Below are 7,500 nucleotides of genomic sequence, written 5' to 3' on the forward strand. Positions count from 1 at the left end.
CAACTCATTCAGAACGCAGCGGCCCGCCTGATCTCAAACCTACCGAAGTCGGCCCATGTCACCCCACTTCTTAGGGACCTGCACTGGCTCCCCATTGCTGCACGAATCCGCTTCAAGGCCCTCGACCTAGCATACCATGCGGCAAAGGGAACCGCTCCCGCCTACCTCCGGTCAATGGTCTCTAACTACACACCCTCAAGACCCCTACGCTCTGCATCTTCTGGCCGCCTCAGACCTACTCCTATCCAAGCTCCGGGAGGGTCATCAAAGAGAAGTCGCCTATTCTCAGTCCTTGCCCCACAATGGTGGAATGAACTACCCACCCCAGTTAGGACAGCCGAATCACGTCCAATCTTTCGCCGTCGACTAAAGACGCACTTCTTCAACCATTATCTGAATTAAAAAAAAAAAAAAAAAAAAAAAAAAAAAAAAAAAAATCTAACCCTAACTAACCGTACTGTCATGCACTTGTCCTAATAAACTAACCTACACTGTAGCACTCAACACTTTGATGAACATTGTTGCTCAGCTGATAGAGTTGTGCCCTTCCTGATGGCTTGTCGTACAGAACTTGTAAGTCGCTTTGGATAAAAGCGTCAGCTAAATGACTAAATGTAAATGTAAATGTCTCTCGAAAAAATTGAATGCGACCTCAAGGCTTTTCAACACTGGCCGCGTAATATTAGTTAACGTTGATTTAGCAGGATGTAATGTGTAACGTTTAATCAACGTGAAATGGCCCTGAATACATCATATAATGTGTTTCCCAGCTGCTTATATTGTAAGTGTATGCCCAAAAATATATATCACTGAATTGAAAATGGGGGACCCTGATGTAAACAAGACTAAAGTCTTTCTCTGGTCTGTGCATCCCCTTAACAATTGTGTGTATTGAGCTGTACTGTATTGTACTCATTCTGCAATCTGTTAATGACATTTACATATCTGTAGATACTATATCTATATCTGTACATCCCTTACCTACTCTTACTAGTTACGCTGCTGGCCAGTATGACTTACTACCATATAGTGTCTTTATACCTGTATCACTGTACATATTAATACTATCTATATCTGTACATATCTCTTACCTGCTACTCTTACTAGTTACACTGCTGGTCAGTATGACTTACTACCATAGTGTCTTTATACCTGTATCACTGTACATATTAATACTATCTCTTACCTACTCTTACTAGTTACACTGCTGGTCAGTATGACTTACTAGTTACTACCATAGTGTCTTTATACCTGTATCACTGTACATATTAATACTATATATATATCTGTACATATCTCTTACTAGGGACACTGTACATTGGAATACTGACATACATTTGCCATGGAAACTGTACATTGGAGGAGGTTGGGTAGGTGGGGTGGGGTTGGGTGGGGCTGTACATTGGAATACTGACAAAGCCATGCTTGGTCTTTATTGTACAACTGGGTTAGGACATTTGTAGGGGCCAGTTTTGAATTGCAGTCTCCCGTAGGTGTTCTTTGAGAGTGTTTTTGAAGGTGGGTAGTGATTTACATTCCTTTACAGCTTTGGGTAGGGCGTTCCACATTGTTGTGGCATAATTGCGAAACGTGTTTAGTCCCTTGTTTGAGCCGAATCTGGGTTTTACATGATTTGTGGAGCTCCCTCTGGTGTTGTGATCGTGGTATTCACTGACCTTTGGGAAGTATTTTGACATGTACATGGGTACCTTGGTCGTGTAGTGTATCTTGTAGACCAGGCCCATTGCAAGTTGCTGTACTCTGTTGTCTACTCTAAGCCATCCTAGGTTGGCAAAGTGTGCAGGGGTGAGGTGGGTTCTAGGAGTCAGGTCAAGCAGTAGTCTGACTAGTTTGTTTTGAGATGTTTGTAATTTGGTTTTTAGTGCCTTTGAGGTGCTTTGGTACCATGAGGTGCAAGCATAGTCGTAGTACCCTTGAATGAGTGCTCCTGCCAGAGTCTTCAGGGTATTCTTGTTTACCAGGGAGGAGATCCGGTACAAGAATCGAGTTCGTTGATTGACTTTTTTTTATTACATTGGATGCCATTTTGTCACATCTGGACATTAATAAATACAAAAGTGTATTGTTATTGTTGTCATGTATTGTTGTCATGAACTGAATAGATTCCAGAAGTCATAATCCACTTAGTCCTGCTCCCAAAACTATTTTGAATATGTTGTAAAATAAATGCAACTACTGCAGAAGTAGGAATATCATTAGAATACAGTACAGTATGTATTACTATCTACTACTACAGTACTACCTATGCTGCTATGTCTATACTACTATGTATCACAAACAGTACTGTATTTGCAAATCTGGTATGTCATAAATGTATAGATGTAGCAGTACTGTCTATCTGTATGTCGTGTATGTCATATATGTTACGATGAATTGAAAATGGGGGACCCTGATGTAAACAACCAGTATGGCCACTACAATACTGTAACAAAAATGAGCAGAAGTATTTCAATTATTAGACGGAATGCCTATTTTTTAACAGACACAGCTACTGTACCAAGCAAGTCATACAATCACTCGTTTTGTCACATCTGGACTACTGTCCAGCAATCTAAAAAATAGTAAGATAAAATAGACAGAGTAAAATAGTGCAGTGCAATAAAATAGTAGAATAGAATAGATACAACTTATTTTTTTACAATGAGAATTTTATTACCATTGCAGAATGGGTAAACTACAGTCAATACACACAATTGTTAAGGGGATGCAGACCAGAGAAAGACGTTTGTACATTGCAAAGTTCATCCTTCCTCTGCAGAGTTCAAATAAAGCTGACTTGACCTGACTTGAAAAAAACAGTGTTGAGACACCCCCCCCCCCCCCCCCACCATCAATGTACAGCCCCCCACCCCACCTACCCACCTATTAACACCTCATCAAGGAGAGGGGGCAGGGAGGTGTCGGTCACAGTCACAGTACGGTCACAGTTCCATCCTAGAGGCTAATCTTTCCTGTGACAAAATGGCATCCAATGTAATATATTCCATAGTATATTCCACTACAATGGGTACAATACTGACCAGAGAAAGACTTTCGTCTTGTTTACATCTACTATTTTTATTATTGTCTATTTAAAACTTAAAAAAAGGGGTGAAACGATACAGCATTCACTTTACGGCCTATAGGGATATTTTATTTCAATTCTCTGTTAGAAAAGAGAAATATTAAGCCCTGTGCAAGGAATAATATGAAAATGTGCCATTGAATAGCCTGTAGCTAGATATGACATTTGGACATGACATGTTTGTCCTCCATAGATACAGTAATTGAATGGAAATTGTATTAACAGATTGCAAAATGGGTACAATACAGTACAGCTCAATACACACAATTGTTAAGGGGATGCAGACCAGAGGAAGACTTTCGTCTTGTTTACATCAGGGTCCCCCATTTTCAATTCATATATATAATGACAACAGTACCGATAGGAGATAAGATAAGATAAAAAACTGAAGAATATTGATCAGGCCAGAGTTACATTATTATTTCAGGTGTATTCTCATCAGAAGCCATGGAGAACTATAAGTCTTTAGAGGCATACCGCTTCTTTGTCTCTGGTTGGGTAGAAACCGTGTTCCACCGGAAACTGACAAGGTGCACCTTGTTGCGGGCAGATGTCAGACCATCCTACAGAGTGAATGATGATCCACATCATCCTTGGGTGGCCTTAGATGGCACGGGAAAGGTGGTTGCAGGTCACTGTGACTGTATGGCAGGGTGAGTTATACAAAATAATATTTTTTAAATAAAAAATAAATAATAAAAAGAATGTTGCCACAAATTTACCAGTGTTACCCACCCAACAGGAGCAACAGGCGGCCAGCAGCACAAGCACTCCAGTCTACTGCTTGTGTAAAACAACAACAGAATCAGAGAGCATGGTTGGCTGTGACACCTGTGATGACTGGTTCCATCCCAGGTGTCTAAACCTCAAAAGGCTACCGAAAAGCAAGACATGGTATTGCCCGGAGTGCAGAAAAAAGAAAAAGAAGTCTAACCCTAACTAAGTTGCTGTACTCTTGTCGTCTACTCTAAGCCATCCTATATTGTCAAAGTGGGCAGGGGTGAGGTGCGTTCTAGGAGTAAGGTCAAGCAGTAGTCTGACCAGTTTGTTTTGTGATGTTTGTAATTTAGTTTTTAGCCCTTTTGAAGTTTTATGTTATGGCTTCCTTCTTGGAGAAAATGTAGGTCTGCCAATGCTGCTGTTATGCATATGTTATGCATTGTTGTGCATGTTGAAACTTGAAATAGCACTTTTGTATTTTTGTATATAAAAAAAATAAGCATTTTTTACATGCATTGTTGTGCATGTTGAAATTGTAGGCCTGCCAATTGATGTCCACAGATGAAGCGGTCAAGGAGCTTGACTCGACCTTGGTTCTCTGTTGGTCACCATCCTCCTTGGCTGCATCCCTCTCCTCTCTGAGAGACTGCATCTCGTCAAACAGAGACTGCTCAGTGATGGGAGGTGTGGCTGCTTCCTCAACTTGGGCTGCTGCCTCAACTTGGATGTCTTGGCTGCAACGTTTAGTCCTCTTGTGGGGAGTCACTTTAAATGAAATAAAAACCATACTAATAAGAAACTGCAATTTAGGAACCCATTGATTTTGGCACATAACTGAAAACTAGATGATATCACTTACGATGGTATGAAGAGGAGTTCCTTTTTGCACGCCGCTCATGGCGACTGATGTTCGTTGACGTAGATGGTGTAGACTGTGATGTTGAAGGGAATACAGATGGAATGTAGTCTGGGTGTGTTTGGTCATTGACCTTTGTACCTGAATGAATGAATGAATGAATGAATGAATGAAAACGTTATTAACAGATTGCAGAATGGATACAATACAGTACGGCTCAATACACACAATTGTTAAGGGGATGCAGACCAGAGAGACTTTCGTCTTGTTTACATCAGGGTCCCCCATTTTCAATTCATAGTGACATTTGTGACATACTCAACATACATGACATCATGACATTTATGGCATAGGGACATACATGACATACAGGTATATAGTACTGTTACATTTGTGACATAATATGATATGCAAATATACAGTACTGTTACCCCATAGATCCTGACAGAGAGTATATACATATGACATGTATATTACAAGCAATACGACTATTCAATAACAAGTCCTTAGAGCAAGGACAACAACACTGAATGTGATTGATAAATAGTATACTAGTAACATATAAAAATGAAAAAGGCATGTAGGCTACACTGAGAATGGACTATTATGGGGAAGTAGCTAGCAGAGACTGCTAGCTAATCAATCAATCAGCTAGCAGCTAACATCTGCTGTTTACAGCCTCACAGCCAATACAACTTAATTTACTATATAAATATGTGTTCCTTATTCTCACCTGTTATGAAATGGGTAGAGCAGACATACGTAGAATTTGACTTGGGGGACCAGGGTCTGCTTTTGCACGCTGCTCATGGCGACTGATGTTCGTTGACGTAGATGGTGTAGACTGTGATGTTGAAGGGAATACAGATGGAATGTAGTCTGGGTGTGTTTGGTCGTTGACCTTTGCACCTGAATGAATGAATGAATGAATGAATGAATTAATGAATTAATGAAAACGTTATTAACAGATTGCAGAATGGATACAATACAGTACGGCTCAATACACACAATTGTTAAGGGGATGCAGACCAGAGAGACTTTCGTCTTGTTTACATCAGGGTCCCCCATTTTCAATTCATAGTGACATTTGTGACATACTCAACATACATGACATCATGACATTTATGGCATAGGGACATACATGACATACAGGTATATAGTACTGTTACATTTGTGACATAATATGATATGCAAATATACAGTACTGTTACCCCATAGATCCTGACAGAGAGTATATACATATGACATGTATATTACAAGCAATACGACTATTCAATAACAAGTCCTTAGAGCAAGGACAACAACACTGAATGTGATTGATAAATAGTATACTAGTAACATATAAAAATGAAAAAGGCATGTAGGCTACACTGAGAATGGACTATTATGGGGAAGTAGCTAGCAGAGACTGCTAGCTAATCAATCAATCAGCTAGCAGCTAACATCTGCTGTTTACAGCCTCACAGCCAATACAACTTAATTTACTATATAAATATGTGTTCCTTATTCTCACCTGTTATGAAATGGGTAGAGCAGACATACGTAGAATTTGACTTGGGGGACCAGGGTCTGCTTTGGTCGACTCTCCCGTCTGCTCTACCCAGTCAAAGGAAGTTGACTTCGAGAATATACAGTACTGTTTACAGTATGTGTACAAGGGAAGACTACTCGAAATGTGTTGTTTTCTTTGTGCATTAAGCCAGTCAATTTGCTCTTTGTATGGGATTATAACGGAGTTGTTCTTGTTTGTGTGCTCCCCTCGCATTTGGCGATCAATTGGACTTGAAAACAGCAGTGACCACCACTCGTTAGATCATATGAAACAGTAGCCCCTGTCACGTCACGTAAGCGGCAGATAAAACAGTGAAGATCAGATCATTTGACTTACCACTTAATCCAACGTTCATTCCCCAGGCCACAAGCGTCTCCGGTGACCCGAACACCAGCCAGTATTTACCCTGGTCGATTTGGTCGTCAACTCCTGCACTGTTCCCGGCACACGCTGCCGATTAAGGGCACGTACTTGGTCCTCAATAATGGACATTAGTGGACAAACCACTAAAACAATGGGGTTTACGTGCCATTTGGAATAGCCATAGGTCTTTGCTGTAGCCGGTATTTTTGTATTTCCGATTCACATTTAGGAGGCATAGCAAGTTCGGTTGTCTCGAAGGAAGGATATAATTCCAATTTGACTTTGACTTTGCGCCTCCTGGCGGCACAAAACAGAAACCGCACCCACCCTAATAAAACCATTTGACAAGAGCCGTTAACGGGCGGCAGAGGGCGTTGAAACGGCGGTAGGAGGGACCTCAATTTGCAATGCTGTAACTGTATATGCGTTATTTGGTCCGTTTTCCTTTTTTTCCGATTATAATATTCTATTTCAATGTCACGGACCTGTATGTTGCCGTTAAAAGGCATACTGGGACCCAGAGGGTGCAGTACCGGCCAGATCCTGCTAGGTGGCAGTATCGAGAGTGCAGTAAACCCTGTTCCAGACCGCGTGTTACTTTCAAATCCCTCCGGGCACTAAATTTAGACGGAGCCGAGTAAATCGCTTCATCCGACCACTTCGAAACGCATCTGGCACACTCTATCCATAAGTTGTGCCAAATTATGTCCGGGACCAGATGGACACCAATACTGGAAATCGCGATCAGACAATTGGAATATTCTTTTTGGAATACCCCCGACCAAAGGTAAGGACTATCTGACATCAATTTCCTTGATCCAACAATGTTTTCATATCGATCCAGCTGATCAGCGTCTGTAGTGTTCAACACGAATGCCGTTACTGGCCATCAAAGCATAAAAAAACGCCCCCCCCCCCCCCCTT

General features: G+C 41.1%; 1 protein-coding gene across 1 annotated transcript in view; it reads left to right on the top strand.

Annotated features, from left to right (window-relative positions):
• The window catches only part of sdk2b (sidekick cell adhesion molecule 2b), an 846,423-nt gene that overhangs the window by 671,267 nt on the left and 167,656 nt on the right, over positions 1–7,500 (top strand).

Source organism: Notolepis coatsorum, assembly GCF_963971535.1.
Source record: "Notolepis coatsorum genome assembly, chromosome: 15".
NCBI lineage: Eukaryota > Metazoa > Chordata > Actinopteri > Aulopiformes > Paralepididae > Notolepis > Notolepis coatsorum.